Source organism: Carcharhinus amblyrhynchos, chromosome 7 (genome assembly GCF_965287045.1).
Source record: "Carcharhinus amblyrhynchos chromosome 7, sCarAmb.v2.hapA, whole genome shotgun sequence".
In the NCBI taxonomy this organism is placed as follows: Eukaryota; Metazoa; Chordata; class Chondrichthyes; order Carcharhiniformes; family Carcharhinidae; genus Carcharhinus; species Carcharhinus amblyrhynchos.
In genome coordinates, this window is record NC_137330.1 from 124,497,951 (window position 1) to 124,520,895 (window position 22,945).

Genomic DNA, 22,945 nt, shown 5'->3' on the forward strand with positions numbered 1-22,945 from the left:
GATCGAGCGAGGGAACCGTGGTGTACTAAGGAAGTTGAATCTCTGGTGAAGAGGAAGAAGGAGGCTTATGTAAAGATGAGACATGAAGGCTCAGTTAGGGCACTGGAGTTATAAATTAGCCAGGAAGGAGCTAAAGAGAGAGTTAAGAAGAGCTAGAAGAGGACATGAGAAGACTTTGGCAGATAGGATCAAGGAAAATCCTAAAGCTTTCTACAGGTATGTCAAGAATAAAAGGTTTGTTACAGCAAGATTAGGGCCAGTCAGAGACAGCAGTGGGAAGTTGTGCGTGGAGCCTGAAGAGATAGGAGAGGCACTAAATGAGTATTTTTCGTCAGTACTCACACAGGAAAAAGTCAGCGTAATCAAGGAGAATACCGCGATACCAGGTAGTAGACGAGACGGGATTGAGGTACATAAGGAGGAGGTGTTGGCAATTCTTAAGAGTGTGAAAATAGATAAGTCCCCTGGGCCAGATGGGATTTACCCTAGGATTCTCTGGGAGGCTAGGGAGGAGATTGCAGAGCCTTTGGTTTTGATCTTCATGTCGTCATTGGCTTCAGGTATAGTGCTGGAAGACTGGAGGATAGCAAATGTTGTCTCCTTGTTCAAGAAGGGGAGTAGAGACCATCCTGGGAATTATAGACCAATGAGCCTTAGTTCTGTTGTGGGCAAAGTTTTGGAAAGAATTATAAGGGATAGGATTTATAATCATCTAGAGAGAAATAAATTGATTAGGGATAGCCAACACGGTTTTGTGAAGGGTAGGTAGTGCCTCACAAACCTTATCGAGTTTTTTGAAAAGGTGACCAAAGAGGTGGATAAGGGTAAGACAGTTGACGTGGTGTATATGGATTTTAGCAAAGCGTTTGACAAGGTTCCCCATGGTAGGCTATTGCAGAAAATGCAGATGCATGGGATTGAGGGTGATTTAGCAGTTTGGATCAGGAATTGGCTAGCTGATAGAAGACAGAGGGTGGTGGTTGATGGGAAATATTCAACCTGGAGTTCAGTTACAAGTGGTGTACCTCAAGGATCTGAATGGGGCCACTGCTGTTTGTCATTTTTATAAATGACCTAGTTGAGGGTGTAGAAGGATGGATTAGTAAATTTGCTGACGACACCAAAGTCGGAGGAGTTGTAGACAGTGAGGATGGATGTTACAGTTTGCAGAGGGACATAGATAAGCTGCAGAGCTGGGCCGAGAGGTGGCAAATGGAGTTTAATGAGGAAAGTGTGAGGTGATTCACTTTGGTAAGAATAACAGGAGTACAGAATATAGGGCTAATGGAAGGACTCTTAGTAGTGTTGATGAGCAGAGAGATCTCAGGGTACATGTGCATAGCTCCCTGAAAGTTGGCACCCAGGTTGATAAGGTTGTCAAGAAGGCGTACGGTGTGTTAGCTTTTATTGGTAGAGGGATTGAATTTCGGAGCCGTGAGGTCATGTTACAACTGTACAAAACTCTGGTGCGACCACACTTGGAGTATTGCGTACAGTTCTGGTCACTGCATTATAAGAAAGATGTGGAGGCATTGGAAAGGGTGCAGAGGAGGCTTACCAGGATGTTGCCTGGTATGGTGGGATGGTCTTATGAGGACAGGCTGAGGGACTTGAGGTTATTTTCATTGGAGAGAAGAAGGTTACGAGGTGACCTGATTGAGGCATACAAGATGATCAATGGATTGGATAGGGTGGACAGTGAGAGCCTTTTACCTCGGATGGTGATGGCTAACGCAAGGGGACATAGCTTTAAATTAAGGGGTGGTAATTATAGGACGGATGTCAGAGGTAGGTTCTTTCCTCAGAGGGTAGTAAGGGCGTGGAATGCCCTGCCTGCAGCAGTTGTGGACTCGCCAACTTTAAGGTCGTTCAAATGGTCAGTGGATAGGCATATGGATAACATTGGAATAATTTAGGTCAGAGGGTCATTAGATTGGTTCCACTGGTCAGCGCAACATCGAGGGCTGAAGGGCCTGCACTGTTCTATGTTCTAACTCTCATTACAGAGAAGGCTCAGATCCTGCAGAGATGGGCTGAACACTTTGAAGCTGTCTTCAACCGACTGAAATCTATTAATGATGAGGCAATAAACAGGATTCCCCAGGTCGATATCAACAGCGCCATGGATGACCAACAGCGCCATGGTAGCCAAAGTCACGAAAGCTGTCAGCCAGCTATCCAGTGGCAAAGCCCCAGGGGCAGATGCCATACCTGCAGAGATCTATAAAGCTGCTGGTCCTGTGCTTATCTAGAAGCTCACTGAGTTGTTCCAGTCCTTTTGGAAGCAAGGATTCATTCCTCAGGAACTTAAAGGTGCTTCCATTGTACGCTTCTACACGAGGAAGGGCAATCAGCAAGTATGCAACAAACACCGAGGAATCTCGCTGCTCTCCATCACAGGAAAAACCCTCGCAAGAGTCCTGCTAAATCGTCTGGTCACTCATCTGGAGCTGGGCCTGCTTCCAGAGTCACAGTGTGGCTTCCGCAAAGGTTGCGGGACTATTGACATGATTTTTGCTGCGTGCCAACTTCAGGAGAAGTGTCAGGAGCAGGATCACGAGCTCTACACAACCTTTGTTGACCTCGTGAAAGCTTTCGACACTGTCAGCCGACAAGGCCTGTGGAGGATCATGTCAAAGTTCGGCTGCCCCCCACAAATTCATTCAGATGGTACGCCAGTTCCATGATGGCATGATGGCCAGAGTACTGGATGGTGGAGAATCCTCTAAGGCATTGCCAGTCACCAATGGCATCAAACAGGGCTGTGTGTTCGCACCCACACTGTTCAGCAGGATGTTTACTGCCATGTTGAATGATGCCTTCCAGGTCAGTGTGTACAGAGTGATGAGAAGCTCTTCAACCTGAGGAGACTTCAAGCCATTACCAAAGTGAAGGAGACTGTTCTGAGAGATTTACTCTTTGCCGATGGCTCTGAGCCAGTATACAGGGCGCTGTCCATACTGACTTGCGTCTCTGACTAATTTTCCATGGCTTGTGACAACTTTGGACTCACCATCAACATTAAAAAGACCAAAGTCATGCACCAGCCTGCTCCTCATGCACCGTACATAGAACTTATAATCACAATCAAAGGGCAAAAACTACAGGCAGTGGACCAGTTCACTTATCTTAGCAGCACCAAGCAGTGACTATTCATACAGAAGTTAACTGCAGAATAGCAAAGGCAAGTTCTGCTTTTGGTAGACTGCGCTCCACTGTATGGGAACGTCGAGGAATCAGCCCAGCAACAAAACTGAAGGTCTACAGTGCCGTGGTACTCACTACCCTCCTGTGTGCCTGTGAAACGTGGACTGTGTATCGAAGGCATGCAAGACAGCTCAATCATTTCCACGTGACTTGTCTTCGTCGAATATTACGCATCAGATGGCAAGACAAAGTACCAGACACTGAAGTTCTCTCTAAAGCAAATTTATCATCAGTCCACACACTGTTGATGAGAGTGCAGACCTGGTGGGCAGGTCATGTCATCCGTATGTCAGACAAGCGCAAACCCAAGCAGCTCCTTTTTGGGGAACTCTCTGCTGGAAGACGCTCGCATGGAGGGCAGAAGAAACCTTTCAAAGACACACTCAAAGCCTCCCTGAAGTCGCTTGACATTGACACGACCACCTGGGAAATGCTGGCACAAAACAGCCCTACCTGACGCTGCCTCATCCACAAAGGCTGTCAAGCTCACGAAGCAAGGTGTATTGTGGAAGCACAACTTAAGCACGAGCTGCACAAGTCCAGAACCACCAGTGCAACAACTACAATGACTGCACAAGTCTGTCCAAAATGTGTCAGGACATTCCGTGCCCGAATTGGCCTGATCAGTCATCTCCGGACACACCGCAACCAGCCTCAAAATGACTAATGGTGTCGAGGTCCTCATCGATGACTGACAATGGATGAACAGCAGCAGAAGGAAGACATTAGGCCATTAAGTCTGCACCGCCTCTCTGAAAGAACATCCTTACCCATGCCAACTCCTCTCCCCACCCCCCCAACCCACCTCATCCTATCCCCCTAAACCCCTTAATCTTTGGACACTAAGGGGCAATTTAGCATGGCCACTCCAGGTAATGTGCACAACTTTGGACTGTGGGAAGAAATTGGAACACCACCCAGAGAAAACCTACACAGACATGGAAAGCACATTCAAACTCCACAGTCACCCAAGGCCGGAATTGAACCTGGGGCCCTCATGCCACCATGTTGCTCTCAAAAAAAATGTTGGATGTCAATGGCTGGACCAACATTTATTGCTCATCCATAACTGCCCTCCACTTCAGAGTGCATTTACGAGTTCACCACATGGCTGTGAATCTGGAGTCACATGTAGGCCAGACCAGGTGTGAATGGTAGGTTTCTTTTGCACCTGAGATGATGCTACTGGGAAATTCCCTACCTAGGAGAAATGTAGCTATCTTGTGATTTGGTCATGTACTGAAGTGGCAATTTCAATAAGGCATGCTGTTCTGAACTCCAATATTTGATTTCTTAATTGTGCACTGATAATATCAATGCCCATTTTTATAGACAACTTGGGTAATGATAGAATTCCCTGGTATGGACCACAAATAATTATCTGCCGTAGGTCAACATAGTAAATTGCCTGCCATTCAAGGATTGGTGAAATTGTTTAATGCCAAAGATTATGCTGAGTGCTTCTTTCTCAAATTGGGTATAGTTTTGTTTTGCACTTGATAATGTTTGTGATGTGAATGCTATTGCCCTCTTGTCCCCAGTTGCCATAATGTGAGATAGAACAGCACCCACTCTGCAGGACAATGCTGCTGGTTGAATTTTCAACTCTGGGTTAAAGTGGACCAATAACTTGGATTGCTTGAGCATGTCTTTAACTCCTTTGTACATACTTTCACACCCCTTTGTCCAATTCCATTGTTGGTTAGCTCACAATAAAGTTTGAAGTGGCTTTAGTACTGTTTCAAAGTTTGGGATGAACTTCCTGTAATAATTAGTCCTAAAAATGATTGTAAGTGTGACACATTCTGTGGTCTTGACACAACAAGGATCACTGTCATTTTGTGGAGACTATCCTTGTCTGTTAAGTGATCTGGATTACTGATGGTTGATTTCAAAACATTCACATTTTTCTTTATTCACATCAAAATTGTACTTCTCTCAATGCTCCAGTGTGTACTCTAAATGATCCTGTTCAGTTTTGCCTGTGATTAGAATGCCATTCAAATAACACTAGGCATCGTTGAGCCACTTCAGATTTGGTCCATTGATTTGTGGAATATGGCCAGTGTTGATGTTATTTCGAATAGTCGGCGCTTATATTGGAACAATCCCTTGTGGGTGACAATTTTTAGCAGTGCTTGAGACTCAGTTGCCACCCTTATCTGGACATGCTTAGGGCAAGTCTATTTTGCTAAACTACTAACCACCGGACAGTCCAGTGAATACGTCCTTGATTGGTATCAACACAGTACTGGATTTATGAACATCTTAAAGATCCTGCAGATACGTACAGGAAATGACAACTAGGGGTGCTCAATTTCTTGTTGTTATAGATTCAATCACTTCATTCTTGACTTTTTTTAGTTCCACTTCTACCTTCAGTTTAACCACTATAAGGTACGAGTTCATGCCTCAAAAGATCTAGGGTTGATATGAGGTTTGATCTTGAGCTTCCACTCCAGTCATGGATCCTAGAGTATTCTCAGTGGCGCAGTTGTCAGCACTGCTGCCTCACAGCACCAGGGACCCAGGATCAATTCCGGCCTCAGGTGACCATCTGTGTAACGTTTACATGTTCTTCCCGTATCTGTTTAGGTTTCCTCCGGGTGCTGCAGTCCAAAGATGTTTAATCACTTGTGTGTCACTGGTGCAAAGAGCCACTTTGAAGGGGTGACTGACCTGCATCGAAAAAGAACAAAGAACAAAACAGCCCGGGAAACAGGCCCTTCGGCCGAACGAGCCCATGCCCCCACTTTAACATTACCAGTCCCCCCTCCACCCATGACCCTCGTCTATGCTTTTGGCATTCCACATTGAGGGAAACTAATTTAGGGACAATTTATTATACCAATCAGCCTAATAGCACATCTTTGGGGTGTGGGAGGAAACCGGAGCACCCGGAGAAAACCCACGCAAGCACAGGGAGAATGCACAAACGCCCACAGACACCGGCCCAAATCCATGTGTCTGCACAGCAAACAGTGATAGTCACTGAGCTGTCGTCTTGCCCAGTATCTGGTCCAGTTTAAGTGTACACTAACGACATGAAGTACTAGGCTATTCTCGAAACAACCAAGAGCAGCCCGCGTACAACCCATCGCATGTATGCCCCTCGTCGGTCCGCCTTGTTGTCCAAAGCACCTGTGAATTAAAAGAGAATGTATGGGTAAGGTTGATTGGCCATGCTAAAATTAACTCTTAGTGTCAGGAGGATTTGTGTTCTTGTGTTTGCACATTGGGATTGGAGAATCTGTCATGTCCAACATATCTTAGTTGTGTGGCCTTTCTTGCCACAGCTTCTCCATCTATTTTCGCTACTCTAACATTTATGTGGAGAGTGTCCCACCTGAGCAAACCTATGGCATGTTGCATTTTAACACATTTCTTCCTGTCTATTTTGACTGCAGTTGCAATTAAATAAACTTCTTCTGTGGCCAATTGCATGGACACCACAATCTCAATAGCAAGTTCTAGTGTTAGAGAACTTTCAGTGAGCAAGTGTCTTTGAATGCTTCATTTCAAAGTCCACGAACAAGTCTATCTCAGAATGTCTTCGTGGGTCAAGCCAACATTGCAGTTCTTCATTGATGTTTGCATCACTGCAACAAATTGCAATATATATTCACTGCTTTATCGATGAAATCTGAATCCCTCAGAAATTACCCATGGTTTCGGCGAGAAATAACTCTCGAGAATCTGAGTCAGTTCCTGGTAGGTTTTTTCACTAGCCTTCTCAGAGTGGACAAGGCTCTGTATCAATGTAAAGACATTACACCATATTATGCTTAGGAAAGTGACTACTTTAAGTCCATGTGCTATTTTGTTAGCACAGTAGGGAGACTCACAACACCAGTTTAAAGTCCAACAGATTTATTTGGTAGCACAAGCCACTAGCTTTCAAAGCGCTGCTCCTGCATCAGGTGAGTGGGAGTTCAATTCACAAACAGGGAATATAAAGACACATACTCAATTTACAAAATAATGGTTGTAATACGAGTCTTTACAGGAAATCTAGACTTAAAGGTGCAGACAATGAGTGGAGAGAGGTTTATGGACAGGTTAAAGAGATGTGTATTGTCTCCAACCTGGACAGTTACTGAGATTTTGCAAGTCCAGGCAAGTCATAAGGGTTACAGATAGTGTGACATGAACTCAAGGCCGTCCTCACGTGTGCGGAACTTCATCCAGACACACGAGACAGCCATGGGGATGAAATTCGCACCTCAATATGCCAACATCTTCATGCACAGGTTTGAACAAGACCTCTTCACCGCACAGGACCTTAAACCGATGCTATACACTATATATAACAATGACATTTTCTTTCTTCAGACCCATGGCAAACAAGCACTGAAACAACTACATGATGACATCAACAAGTTCCATCCCACCATCAGACTCACCGTGGACCAGTCTCCGGAATTGGTTACATTTTTGGACACAGGCATCTCCATCAATGATGGTCACCTCAGCACCTCACTGTACCACATGCCCATGGATAACCTCCCAATGCTCCACATCTATAGCTTCGGCCTGAAACACGTTAAAGAAGCCATCCCCTACAGACAAGCCCTCCGTATACACAGGATCTGCTCAGATGAGGAGGATCGCAACAGACACCTCCAGACGCTGAAAGATGTCCTCATAAGGACAGGACATGGCGCTTAACTCATCGATCGACAGTTTCAACACGCCACAGCGAAAAACCGCACCAACCTCCTCAGAAGACAAACACAGGACACGGCAGATAGAGTACCCTTTGTCGTCCAGTAATTCCCCAGAGCAGAGAAGCTACGACATCTTCTCCAGAGCCTTCAGCATGTCATTGATGAAGATGAAAATCTTGCCAAGGCCATTCCCACGTACCCACTTCCTGCCTTCAAACAGCCGCACAATCTCAAACAGACCATTGTCCACAGCAAACTACCCAACCTTCAGGAGAACAGTGACCACGACACCACACAACCCTGCACAGCAATCTCTGCAAAACGTGCTGGATCATCGATACGGATGCCATCATCTCACGTGAGAACACCATCCACTAGGTACATGGTACATACTCTTGCAACTCAGGCAACACTGTCTACCTGATACATTGCAGGAAAGGATGCCCCAAGGCATGGTACATTGGGGAGACCATGCCGATGCTACGACAACGGATGAATGAACACTGCTCGACAATCACCAGGCAGGAGTGTTCTCGTCCTGTTGGGGAACACTTCAGCAGTCACGGGCATTCAGCCTCTGATCTTCGGATAAGCATTCCCCAAGGCGGCCTTCACGACACACGACAACGCAGAATCGCTGAGCAGAAACTGATAGCCAAGTTCCATACATGAGGACGGCCTCAACTGGGATCTTGGGTTCATGTCACACTATCTGTAACCCCCACAAATTGCCTGGGCTTGCAAAATCTCACTAACTGTCCTGTCTGGAGACAATACACACTTCTTAAACTTGTGCTTAACCTTCTCTCTACTCATGTTGTCTGTACCTTTAAGACTTGATTTACTGTAAAGATTCACATTCCAACCATTATTTTGTGAATTGAGTTTGTGTCTTTATATGCCCTGTTTGTGAACAGAATTCCCATTCACCTGATGAAGGAGCAGCACTCTGATAGCTTATGGTGTGTATTACCAAATAAGCCTGTTGGACTTTAACCTAGTGTTGTGAGACTTCTTACTGTGTTTACCCCAGTCCAACGCCAGATCTCCACATCGTGTTAGCAGAGAGATAACATTGAAATCTCTCTTTGTAAGCATGCCATGTTTCCACATTTTCTTCAAACGCCTCTATTTTGGCTTAAAACCAATCTTGCTGCCAGTTCTGCCTTGTTCTGTATGTGAAATTGTTTCTTATCAATGTGGCAACAAGGAAAAAGGATTTTTCACAATGTGGGATGTTTAAACAAATAATGCAGCTTTATTTACAAGGTGTTGACTGATTGAAGTCCAACATGGAAAAGAAATAAAAACCTGCAAATGCCTCTTGTTGAGCTCATATGTCATGTGACATATGAGGTGCATTACTTTACAATACATAACACTACTAAAGTATTAACCTCACGTTTATCTGCGTTATACAGCATCCTCCATGCAGTGATCTTTCTGCCCTTTTCTGCGCTGGTGATTAGCATGTCAAGGTCGGGAAATAGTGCGTGAAACAAAATCAAATTTGCACCTGTCATCAAGTGGTTTGCTATCTTTCTGGCCACTTTCTCCTGGCACAAACTGCTTTGAGCCCAAAATGGGTTTGAAGCCTGTCAGCATGCCTTTGACTGCATTTCAATATATTAATGAGTTCGGCATGGCCAGTTCTCCCCTCTTGGACCTCCAATGGGAAGTTCAATGAAGGGACTTCAAGTTACTGAAAAAGTTTCTAAATAAGAGCGGTACCATATGCCATTTGTTCAAAGGTTGAATGAAGGAAACTAATTGCGATTTGCTAACACTAGTGTGTTAGAACCATTTATAATAAGTGACTGTGCTACTCTCTTCACAGGAAACAGATAGAAACATAGAAACTAGAAGAAGGAATAGGCCATTTGACCCTTCGAGCCTGCTCTGCCATTCATTTTAATCATGGCTGATCATGGAATTCAATATCCTGATACCCTCTTCCACCCATCTTTCTTGATCCCTTTAGCTATATTTCATTTCTTCTTGAAATCACAGAACATTTTGGCCTCAACTACATTCTGTGGTAGTGAATTCCACACATTCACCACCCTCTGGGTGAAGACATTTCTCATCATCTTAGTTCTAAAAGATATACCCCTTATCCTCAAACTATAACTCCTAGTTCTGGACTCCCCCACTATTGAGAACATTCTTTCTGTATCTACCCTGTCTAACCCTGTTAGAATTTTATTAGTTTCTAAGAGATCCCTCTCATTCTTCTAAATGTTTCTTCAGAAGGAACTCTTCAAAAGCAGACAATAAAAATATAACTAAACTTACTCCAACTTATAAATTGAAGAAACGGTTTAACTTCATTACTCCAAACTTGGTGCTTCACTCTGGGCCACTCCAAGCTCTCCACAATTTCCAACAGGTTCTTATTTACAGTGAGTCAGCTGACCATCACATCATTCTGTAAGTGGTTCCATGATTTACTGGGTCAACTGACCCTTACAGCTTGTTACCATTGGACACATTACATCCAATACAAAGTTGTCACTGGTTACATTCTAACAGATTCCCTTTAATTTTTTTTCAAAATAATTTAAGACAACCATCCTCCAGTATTCTTAATAACTTTCCAGTATCTGTTTTTGTAAAACAGTCAGGTACCTGTAGATTAGCACCAACCCAGTTAAGTTTGGAAACTTCCTTGTTTTCCAGCATTTGTTTAATGCTGGCCAAATCAATTCTTAGTTGTTTTTCTCTTACACTTTTTGTTCAGTGAACATTGTCCATAAAGACCAATTGTCCACATCACACTCAATTGGTAGTTTCTTACCCGATGTGCCCATAAAAAATAATTCTGTGAATGTGTCTGGCTGGGATAGCCATGGTATTAGAGGGTTGGATGGAGAGAAATTTGTTGACTGTATTCAGGAGGAATTTCTCCTTCAGTGTGTGCATGGCCCGACTAAAGGGGGCAAAACTTGACCTCCTCATGGGAAATAAGGAAGGGCAGGTTACAGAGGTGTTAGTGAGGGCTCACTTTGGGACCAGTGACTATAATTCTATTGGTTTTAAGATAGCTCTAGAGAATGATAGGTCTGGCCCTAAAGTTGAAATTGGCAAGGCCAATTTTGATGGTATCAGGAAGGAACTTTCAAAACTTAATTGGGCGAATCTGTGGGAAGGCGAAGGGATGTCTGGTAAGTAGCACGCTTCCAAAAGTGTGTTAACCAGTGTTCAGGGTAAACACATTCTTTTTAGAGTGAAGGATAAGGCTGGCAGAAATAGGAAATCCTGGGTGACTCAGGATATTGAGGCTCTGGTCACGAAGAAGAAAGAGGTACATGACATGCATAGGCAGCGGGGATCAAGTGAATCCTTTAAAGAGTGTAGGGGGTGTCGGATAGAGTTAAGAGAGAAATCAGGAGGGCAAAAAGGGGACACGAGATTGTTTTGGCAGATAAGGCAAAGGAGAATCCAAAGAGCTTCTACAAATATATAAAGGGCAAAAGAGTGACTACAGAGAGAGTAGGGCCTCTTACGGATCAACAAGGTCATGTATGTGTGGATCCACAAGAGATGGGTGAGATCCTGAATGAATATTTCTCATCAGTATTTGCTGTTGAGAAAAGCATGGACGTTAGGGAACTTGGGGAAATAAATACTGATGTCTTGAGGAGTGTACATCTTACAGAAGAGATGGTACTGGAAGTCTTAAAGCGCATCAAGGTAGATAAATCCCCTGGACCTGATGAAGTGTATCCCAGGGGACATTGTGGGAGGCTAGGGAGGAAACTGCACGTCCCCTAGCAAAGATATTTGTATCATTCATAGTCACGGGTGAAGTGCCTGAAGATTGGAGAGTGGCAAATGTTGTGCCTTTGTTTAAAAAGGGCTGCACGGAAACGCCTGGGAACTACAGGCCAGTGAGCCTCACATCTGTGATGGGTAAACCGTTGGAAGGTATTTTCAAAGACGGGAAGTACAGACATTTAGAGACGCAAGGATTGATTAGGGTCAGTCAGCATGGCTTTGTGAGTGGAAAATCCTGTCCCACAAATTTGATTGCGTTTCTTGAAGGGGTAACTGAGAAAGTAGACACATGGACTTTAGCAAGGCCTTTGACAATGTACTGTATGATAGGTTGTTGAATAAAGTTAAATTTCACAGGATCCAGGGTGAGGTATCTAAATGGGTACAAAATTGGCTTCTCGACAGAAGCCAGAGGGTGGTTGTAGAGAATTGTTTTTCAAACTGGAGGTCTGTGACCAGCGGTGTGCCTCAGGGATCAGTGCTGGGTCCAGTGTTATTTGTCATTTATATTAATGGTTTGGATGAGAATATGGGAAGCATGGTCAGTAAGTCTGCAGATAATACTAAGATTGGTGGCATATTGGACAGTGAAGAAAGGTATCTCCAATTGCAACAAGATCTTGATCAATTGGGCCAGTGGGCTGACGAAAGGCAGATGGAGTTTAATTTAGGCAAATGCGAGGTGATGCATTTGGTAGATTGAACCAGGGCAGGACTTACTCAGTTAATGGTAGGGCGTTAGGGAGAGTTACAGAACAAAGAGATCTAGGGGTACATATTCATAGCTCCTTAAAAGTGGAGTCACAGGTGGATGGAGTGGTGAAGAAGGCATTCGGCATGTTTGGTTTCATCGGTCAGAACATTGAATACTGGAGTTAGGACATCTTGTTGAAGTTGTACAAGACATTGGTAAGGCCACACTTGGATGACTGTGTGCAGTTCTGGTCACCCTATTATAGAAAGGATATTTTTAAACTAGAAAGAGTGCAGAAAAGATTTACTAGAATGCTACCGGGACTTGATGGATTGAGTTATAAGGACAGGCTGGATAGACTGGGACTTTTTTCTCTGGAGCGTAGAAGGCTGAGGAATGGTCTTGTAGATGTCTATAAAATCGTGAGGGGCACAGATCAGCTAGACAGTCAATATCTTTTCCCAAAGGTAGGGGAGTCTAAAACTAGAGGGCAGAGGTTTGAGGTGAGGGGGAGAGATACTAACGTGTCTAGGGGGCAATTTTTTCACACAGAGGGTGGTGAGTGTATGGAACAAGCTGCCAGAGGTAGTAGTAGAGGCAGGTACAATTTTTTCTTTTAAAAATTTAGAGTTACATCGGTATGATGGATATAGAGGGATCTGGGCCAAATGCAGGCAATTGGGATTAGCTTAGGGGTTTTAAAAAAGAAAGGGCAGCATGGACAAATTAGGCCAAATGGCCTGTTTCCAAGCTGTAAACATTTATGACTCTAAATATATGCCCATATCCAACATCTCCACAAATGCTAGGCTTGTCTGTGTGCATAGCCATTTTAGCTGTCCTATCATACTCTTCTTTCTATTTCCTTTTCGTTGGTCCATTCCTCTTTTTCCAGTGCCCTTTCTCCAGTGGTGGGAATGGAATCAATACTGTTTAGATATCCCTCTTGATTCATCATTATACCAGATGTACTTTGTCGGATATCAAGACCAAGATATCGAAAAGCACCAGCTGCTTGACTCCCTACTTTAAATTCTGTTTTCAGCTTCTCAATTATCCTTTTTTCAAATTCTTCTGTGCCACCCCTTAGGAAATCATCCACGTACATCACTAAAATTCCAGCTAATTTTCCTTTAGCCTTCCAGTAAAACATTGCTGGATCTACTTTTAACTGGACACAGTCAGTCTTCAGCAATATAGATCGTACAGAGAAGTACCAAAACCTTGATGCATTACTTAACCCAAATACTCATTTGTTCAGTTTCCACAAATGTCTGTGTATTACTTACTTCTTTGGGTAGCCTTTGGGTGCTTTGCCCTGCAGAAATGCTGCTTTGATATCTATTGATTTGCATATCCAATTATTAGATGCTAGAACAGCGAAAAAAATTTCAGTGCCACTTTCCCTGCTGTGGGTGAATCAACCCTAATGTCTCTCCCATTCAAATGCTCCTCATATCCATATGCTACTAATCTGGCTTTAGCATTATATGTTCCATCTTGCAAAACTTTCTCTGTGCAAACCCAGCTATGGGACAAAACAGATTGCCCTTCAATTCAGATTGCCCCATGGGACAAAACAGATTGCAGATTGGCCTTTATCGCGAGGGAGATAGAATATAAAAGCAGCGACTGTACAAGGCACTGGTGAGGCCGCAACTGGAGTACTGTGTGCAATTTTGGTCCCCCTACGCGCGAAAGGATATATTGGCCTTGGATGGAGTACAGAGAGAGTTCACCAGGCTGATAGTAGAGATGAGGGGGCTAGCCTATGGGGAAAGATTAAATAGACTGGGCCTGTACTTGGAGTTTAGAAGGCTGAGGGGGGATCTTATAGAGACTTACAAAATAATGAAGGGGCTAGATAGGGTAGAGGTAGAGAGATTCTTTCCGCTTAGAAAGGGAACCAGAACTAGAGGGCACAGCCTCAAAATAAGGGGGGGACGGGGGAGCAGTTTAGAACACAGTTGAGGAGGAACAACTTCTCTCAGAGGGTGGTGAATCTCTGGAATTCTGTGCCCAATAAAGTGGTGGAGGCTACCTCGTTGAATATGTTTAAGTCACGGGTAGATAGATTTCTGATAGACAAGGGAATTAAGGGTTATGGGGAGAAAGCGGGAAAGTGGAACTGATTCACTTCAGATCAGCCATGATCTTATGGAATGGCGGGGCAGGCTCAAAGGGCTAGACAGCCGACTCCTGCTCCTATTTCTCATGTTCTTCATCTGGTACCTCGGTGTACATCCCAAACTCTTTCCAACTCTTTGGCCTCTCTTACTTCTGCAAGCTCCATTTTGTTTGCAGCTATCAATACTTCCTTTATCATGAGGGCTTCTACTCCTATTTCCATCATTAGTTTGATTCCTAGCCTTCATCGTTAAACTCTGGCCGCTACTGACGTGTCTGTTTCTGTCAGGGCCGGTACTCTCAGACCACTGTTCTCTATTGATATAACTTCGCTCACAGATGCATGACTTTCCTGGGTTCACAAATGCTTACTGTATCATCCTCAGAACTTAGGTGTTGCTTTTTTTGCTTTCAACTGTTCATACCATTTTCCCAATCTATAGCTTTGGCTTCTTGCCCTCGCTCTTGGATATTGAGCCAGTATTTGTCCTTTCCTGAGTCCTTTCCTGTTTTCCCGATTATAATGGCATCCCTCCATTCGCTTGACCCTTTGAGTATGAATGGTACCACAGTGCCTACTTTGGGTAGCTGAACCTTTTGAAGTAGCAGTTTCAGCCTGTGCTTCATGGGTACTTTGTTGATCATCAGATTCCCTTTCATTTATTGTTGACTGCTTTTCATAATAACTCAGGGTACATACATGTCAGGTACAAGGTGTCTTCTGCACTTCTGCATCTTGCTCAGATGCTCCAAATTCATACCCAATTCCCACTACTCTCAAAGAGTGGGCTTGCACTGACTGGTTACCGTGTTGTAATATATATACCTTGCCAAGTCTTCCTATCACTTTCCCAGGCCCTTTCCACTCTTTTGGCCCTCTCTCTTTTAGTACACCCCAGCCCCTTTCTCAAAGTATACCCCCAATGATCTTATACAACGTCTTAGGGCCCTTCTTATTGGTTCTGAAACCTCAGCCTTAATGAGGTTTCTCCCTGCATGTATAGCATTTAAGTGTGCAGAAAACATGGAACTAATGCCTGTCCCTTCTAATGCTGGGGGAGCATTTGTTAATGTTAATACTGATGGCAACTTTGGATTCCTCCCCTATACCAACTGGTATGGACTGTAGCCCCCCCACCATCTGTGACAAATTTTTCACGTGCGCTGCCTATGCTAATGCAACCTGCAATTTACAGCCTGGTTGATCTGCCAAAATTTTATTCAACATGTCATCTATAACTGTATGATTCCTTTCACAGAGGCCTTTGCTGAATGGCTCGCTGCTGTCGTGTGCATTATTACAATATTTAAATTTTTGCACATATCTTGAAACTCATCATCTGCAAATTCACCCCCATTATCCATCAAAAATTTAGGCGGTGCCCCCAATCCTGTTCCAATCCAGCGGGTCATAATTTTATCTATCATGGTCTTTTTATCTTAGCTGTAAATCTCCATGGATATGCTAAATTGGGTGGCCATGTCCATGGAGTGCAATAGATAGGTGCCTTTGTCGTTGTCCCATATCTTTAGATCCATCGCCACTGCATCGTTGAAATCTCGTGCCAGCGGTAGACTCGTGACTGGACATGGAGTGTCCTATATTTTATGCAAATTTCACACTGGGCTGATATTTAGAACATGGAACTCTACAGCACAAACAGGCCCTTCGGCCCACAAGTTGCACCGATCATATCCATACCTACCATGAGAACATAAGAAATAGGAGCAGGAGTAGGCCATCTAGCCCTTCGAGCCTGCCCCGCCATTCAATAAGATCATGGCTGATCTGAAGTGAATCAGTTCCACTTTCCCGCTTTCTCCCCATAACCCTTAATTCCCTTGTCTATCAGAAATCTATCTACCCGTGACTTAAGTATACTCAGCAAGGTAGCCTCCACCACTTCAATAGGTAGAGAATTCCAGAGATTCACCACCCTCTGAGAGAAGTTCCTCCTCAACTCCGTTCTAAACTGCCCCCCACTTATTTAGAGGCTGTGCCCTCTAGTTCTGCTATCCTTTTTAAGCAGGAAGAATCTCTCTACCTCCACCCTATCTAGCCCCTTCATTATCTTGTAAGTCTCTATAAGATCCCCCCTCAGCCTTCTAAACTCCAACGAGTACAGACCCAGTCTATTCAATCTCTCTTCATAAGGTAACCCTCTCATCTCCGGTATCAGCCTGGTGAACCTTCTCTGCACTCCCTCCAAGGCCAATATATCCTTTCGCAAATACGGGGACCAAAACTGCACACAGTACTCCAGTTGTGGCCTCACCAGTGCCCTGTACAGTTGCAGCAAGACCTCCCTGCTTTTATATTCTATCCCCCTTGCTATAAAGGCCAACATCCCATTCACCTTCTTGATCACCTGCTGCACCTGCAGACTGGGTTTTTACGATTCGTACACAAGGACCCCCAGGTCCCTCTGCACTGTAGCGTGTTGCAGCTTTTTGCCCTTTAAATAATAATCCCTCCTACTATTATTTCTACCAAAGTGGATAACCTCATATTTGCTAACATTATACTCCATCTGCCAGGTCATCGCCCACTCACTCAGCCTATCCAGATCTCTCTGCAGACTTTCCACACCTTCCACGCAATTCGTTTTTCCACTCATTTTCGTGTCATCAGCAAATTTAGTCACCCTACACTCAGCTCCCTCCTCCAGATGGTCTATGTAAGTGGTAAACAGTTGAGGCCCCAACACCGATCCCTGTGGCACTCCACTAGTCACCAACTGCCAACCAGAAAAGCACCCATTTATTCCAACTCTCTGCTTCCTGTTAGACAACCAATCCTCTATCCATGCTAACATCTTACCCCGAACTCCGTGCACCCTAACCTTCTGTAGCAACCTTTTGTGAGGCACCTTATCAAACACCTTTTGGAAATCTAAAAACACCACATCCACCGTTTCCCCTCTGTCTACCGCACTAGTCACATCCTCATAGAAATCCAATAAATTGATTAAACACGACTTCCCCTTCACGAAGCCGTGCTGCATCTGCTCGATCAAACCATTCTTTTCTAAGTGTCTTGCTACTTCTTCTTTGATGATGGATTCCAGCATTTTTCCAACAATGGACATTAAGCTAACCGGTCTATAATTCCCTGCCTTTTGTCTGCAAATTTCCTGCCTTTTGTCTGCCAGGCCTATCTATGACTCTCAATCCCATTAAATCCCATGTACTTAAAGAACAAAGAACAACCCAGCACAGGAAACAGGCCCTTCGGCCCAACGAGCCCGTGCCGCCGCATCACCCTACACCTATTCTACCCTGCATGCCTATGAATGGAACCCCTAACTTAGCCAGATTCAGGGGAGAATAGTGTCAATTTGGGAAACCAATCAGCCTAAGAGCACATCTTTGGGGTGTGGGAGGAAACCGGAGCGCCCGGAGGAAACCCACGCAACCACAGGGAGAATGCACAAACTCCCACAGACACAGGCCCAAATCTATGTATCTGCACAGCCAGCAGTGCTAGTCACCGAGCTGTTGCGGCACCCGTCTACCGGTCCAGGATTAAGCACACACACCTACACGAAGTACTAGGCCACTCCTGGAACTTCCAAGAGCAGCCCACGCACGACCCACCGTGTGCATGCCCCTTGTTTGACAACGAGGTGGACCTCCACCTGCGGAATAAAAAGACAAAAACGTTAATCTTACAAGTCTGCACTTCCGGCGTCTCCCGAGGTTCTAACCTTATTTAATAGCCCCTACCATAACCCTCCATCCTCGTTTCACTCATGTGTCTATCTAACTGAACCTTAAACGAGTCCAAAGTTCCTGCCTCCACCACCCTACTCGGTAGCGCGTTCCACACTCCCACAACTCTCTGCGTAAAGAACCTTCCTCTCACTTCCAAATTATACCTCTCCCCCCTCACCCTTAAATCATGGCCCCTCGTGTTTGTACCCAGTCTAGGGAGCAGTCTCTCACTATTGATTCTATCTATTCCCTTCAGTATCTTATATACCTCTATCATGTCCCCCCTCAATCTCCGTCTTTCCAAGGAGAATAGTCTCAGTTTCTCCAACCTTTCCTCATAACCCAGCCCCTCCATGCCAGGCAACATCCTGGTAAACCTCCTCTGCACCCTCTCCAGAGTCTCCACGTCCTTCCGGTAGTAAGGTGACCAGAACTGGACGCAGTACTCCAAATGCGGTCTAACCAACGTTCTGTACAACTGAAGCATTAGATGGCAGCTTTTATACTCTATACCCCTTCCTATAAAAGCTAACATTCCATAAGCCTTCCTAACAACCTTCTCCACTTGTGACGCAACCTTCATAGATTTGTGAACCTGCACTCCCAGGTCCCTCTGTATGTCTATACTCCTAATCGGTCTACCTTTTATCACATAGCTCCTCTCTGCATTATTCCTTCCAAAATGCATCACCTCACATTTGTCAGGATTAAATTCCATCTGCCACCTATCTGCCCAATGCACCAACCTATCTATATCCTGTTGTATTACCTGACAATCCAGTTCAGTACCTGCCAACCCTGCCATCTTGGTGTCATCAGCAAACTTGCTGATCACACCACCTACGCTCTCTTCCAAGTCATTTATGTATACTACAAAGAGGAGAGGTCCCAGTACTGAGCCCTGCGGCACACCACTGGTCACTGGCCTCCAGCCCGACAAGGTCCCCTCCACAACTACCCTCTGTCTCCTATTACCCAGCCAGTTCTCAATCCACCTAACTACCTGGCCTCGTATCCCATGCACCTTAACCTTTTCTACCAGCCTACCATGAGGGACTTTGTCAAACGCCTTACTGAAATCCATATAGATGACATCAACGGCTCTCCCATCGTCAACCGTTTTTGTCACCTCCTCAAAGAATTCCACCAGATTCGTAAGGCAAGACCTCCCTCTAACAAAACCATGTTGCGTATCCCTAATCAGATCGCAACGCTCCAAATGCTCATACATCCTACCCCTAAGTATTTTTTCCATTAATTTCCCTACCACCAATGTCAAACTCACCGGTCTATAATTTCCAGGGTTGTCCCTACTACCTTTTTTGAACAGCGGTACCACATTTGCTACCCTCCAGTCCTCTGGGACCTCACCTGTGTCCAAAGAAGAGACAAAGATTTGCGCCAGAGGCCATCCAGAAGTCTCTTAAAAGACCCGAACGAGTTCGCCTCTACCACTACCGACGGCAGCTAATTCCACTCACTCACCACCCTGAGTGAAAAACATAACTTGTTCTATGAGATCATTACATCCTTTGTCCAGCACACCTGTATCCTGCAGCAGCGCTCTCAGTCTCTGTGGTGCTGGATGACCAAACTACTTATCAGAATAATCTTTTTGTCCATCATGCTGTTGTGTCTGTAAGAAACATTAATGCCTCATGAATCCTTTGGTCTGATAATTTCAGTTTGCTTAAAGGAAGACAATAATAGTCAGATCTTGTAAAATGTAGGTCCACAATTTTCCCAAATACCACAGCTTTATCCTGTTTCAATCAATGGTCATCTGAGCTTTCTTCATCACAGACCTGCTTAACAATAAAAGTATATCACTGGAAACTACATCTGTATTTATAAATAAACTGATTCCCGCAATCCTACAGGGAAGTATTACCTTTATGGAGGACATCAAAGCGTTGTCATCTCCAAATCTAAAGCAGGTGGAACCATCATGTTCTTTTACTTTCTTTTGGTATTAATGCTCAAGAGACCCTACATAACAATTTAGCCAATCTTGACCGCAGACAGTGGATGTAAATCCACTACCTAAAACAGCACAATTGAAAGAGTCTATTATCGGTGCGCTCATTATGGGACTCAACATTTCTGCCACCAAAACAATGCCTTCCTGGCCTTTATCCTCGTCATTGTCGGTTTCCACATATTGTGTGTGACATGTGCTTTCAAAGACACAATTTCTTCTTTTTGGACAGTTTACAATGTAGTGCTATGGGGAATCACATTGAAGCAGCAATTCACAATCCCCTCTAGCATTCCTTCGATTTAAACGGCACGTGGTTGAGTCATCACTGACTCCTCTGTTCTGGGCGCTATGGCATTCCGGTCTGTGTTGATCAAGCTGGCAGGGAAGGATTGTTTCCCAAAAAGCTTTTTAATGGTACTGACATTTGATCAAAGAGGGGCTTTAATTGTATTTTAGTCATTGCTAAAAGAGTATCCATTTATGACAGACATGCATAGAGTAACAACTCACACAATATCTGGAATCTCCAAATTAAATTTCATTTGCCTGTTACGGCCTTATCAAAATCCATGATATACTCTTCCATGGACAGGATATTTTGTCTCCTAATTCTGTCAAACATCACCCATCCTTCATAATTCTTCAAGACCTTATCTTTTTGGTAAAACCTATCTAAGTATTGTAGCAGGAGCTGTAGCCCTTCTTCTCTATTTCGGGCATCTGCCGTCCAATCAGAAAATACTTTGCTCCTTATCTTGCTCCTAATTGGAAATGACAAAGCGAATGCCATACTTTGCTTTTTTTTTCGGCTTTGCGGTGACAAGAGTCCACGTTTCCACCACTGCCTTTCATTGCTGATGTGGTTTGGCATCTAAAAAGACAAGGGGACAATCAAATTCCACAGGTTTACTTCCACCTTCTGCCATGGTTGTAGCCCTTCTTCAAAAACAAACACCAAAAACAAACAATGGGTTTTCCTCTGCTACCAATGTTTCCTCAGAAGGATTCTTTCAAATGTAGGCAATATAACAAAATTACTCCAACTAATGCTGATTTCCTTCAGCTCCTCATGTTCCTGTCAGCACTTCTGGTACATTGCTTCAGTCTTTACAAAGGAAGACATAAATAAAGTACAAATTTAATTCCTTAGCCATTTCTTCATTCACCATTATGAATTGTCCAATTTCTGACTGTAAGGGGCCTACATTTATTTTTGTCAGTCATTTTCTCTTTACATACCGAGAGAAACATGTACATTCAGTTTTTATGTTGTCCGTTAGCCTACTTTCATACTCCATTTTTACCTCCTTAATGCTTGGTCCTCATTTTCTGAATTTTAAACTGCTCCCAATCCTCAGGCCTATTGCTTTTTCTTGCCAATTTGTATGCTTCTTCCTTGAATCTGATATTATCTCTAATTTTCCTTGTAAGCCATGGTTTGGCCACTCTTGCACCAAACAGAAAGAAGCAACTTCTGCTATTCCACCACTTTGTTCTTTAACTGCCATTGCCTATCCACTGTCCGTCTTTTCAGTAATGTTTCCAAGTCCATCATGACTAATTCATGCCTCATACCATCATAGTCACATAAGAAATAGGAGCAGGAGTAGGCCATCTAGCCCTTCGAGCCTGCCCCGCCATTCAATAAGATCATGGCTCATCTGACGTGGATCAATTCCACTTTCCTGCTCTCTCCCCATAATATCTTTACTCAGAGGGTAGTAAGGTTGTGGAATGCCCTGCCTGCAGCAGTTGTGGACTCGCCAACTTTAAGGGCGTTCAAATGGTCAATGGATAGGCATATGGATAACATTGGAAAAGTTTAGGTTAGAGGGTCATTGGATTGGTTCCACTGGTCGGCGCAACATCGAGGGCCGAAGGGCCTGTACTGTGCTGTAATGTTCTATAACCCTTAATCCCCTTGTCTATCAAAAACCTATCTACCCGTGACTTAAATATATTTAGCGAGGTAGCCTCCACCACTTCAACGGGCAGAGAATTCCAGAGATTCAGCACCCTTTGAGTGAAGAAGTTCCTCCTCAACTCTGATCTAAACTGCCCCCCCACCTTATCTTGAGGCTGTGCCCTCTAGTCCTGCTGTCCTTTCTAAGTGGGAAGAATCTCTCTACCTCTACCCTATCCACCCCCCTCAACTCCAGTATCAGCCTAGTGAACCTCCTCTGCACTCCCTCCAAGGCCAATATATTCTTCCACAAGTGCGGCGACCAAAACTGCACACAGTATTCCAGCTGCGGCCTCACCAGTACCCTGTACAGTTGCAGCAAGACCTCCCTGCTTTTATATTCTATCCCCCTCGCTATGAAGACCAGCATCCCATTTGCCTTTCTGACCACCTGCTGCACCTGTAGGCTGGATTTTTGCGACTCATGCACAAGGACCCCCAGGTCCCTCTGCACCGTAGCACGCTGCAGCTTTTTGCCTTTTAAATAATAATCCCTCCTACTATTATTTCTGCCAAAGTGGATAACCTCACACTTGCTAACATTGTACTCCATCTGCCAGGTCCTCGCCCACTCGCTTAGCCTATCCAGATCCCTCTGCAAACTTTCCACACCCTCCGCACAATTTGCTTTTCCACTCATCTTTGTGTCATCAGCAAATTTCATCACCCTACACTCAGCCCCCTCCTCCAGGTCATCTATATAAATGGTAAATAGCTGAGGCCCCAGCACCGATCCCTGCGGCACTCCACTAGTCACCAACCGCCAACCAGAATAGCACCCATTGATACCAACTCTCTGCCTCCTATTAGACAGC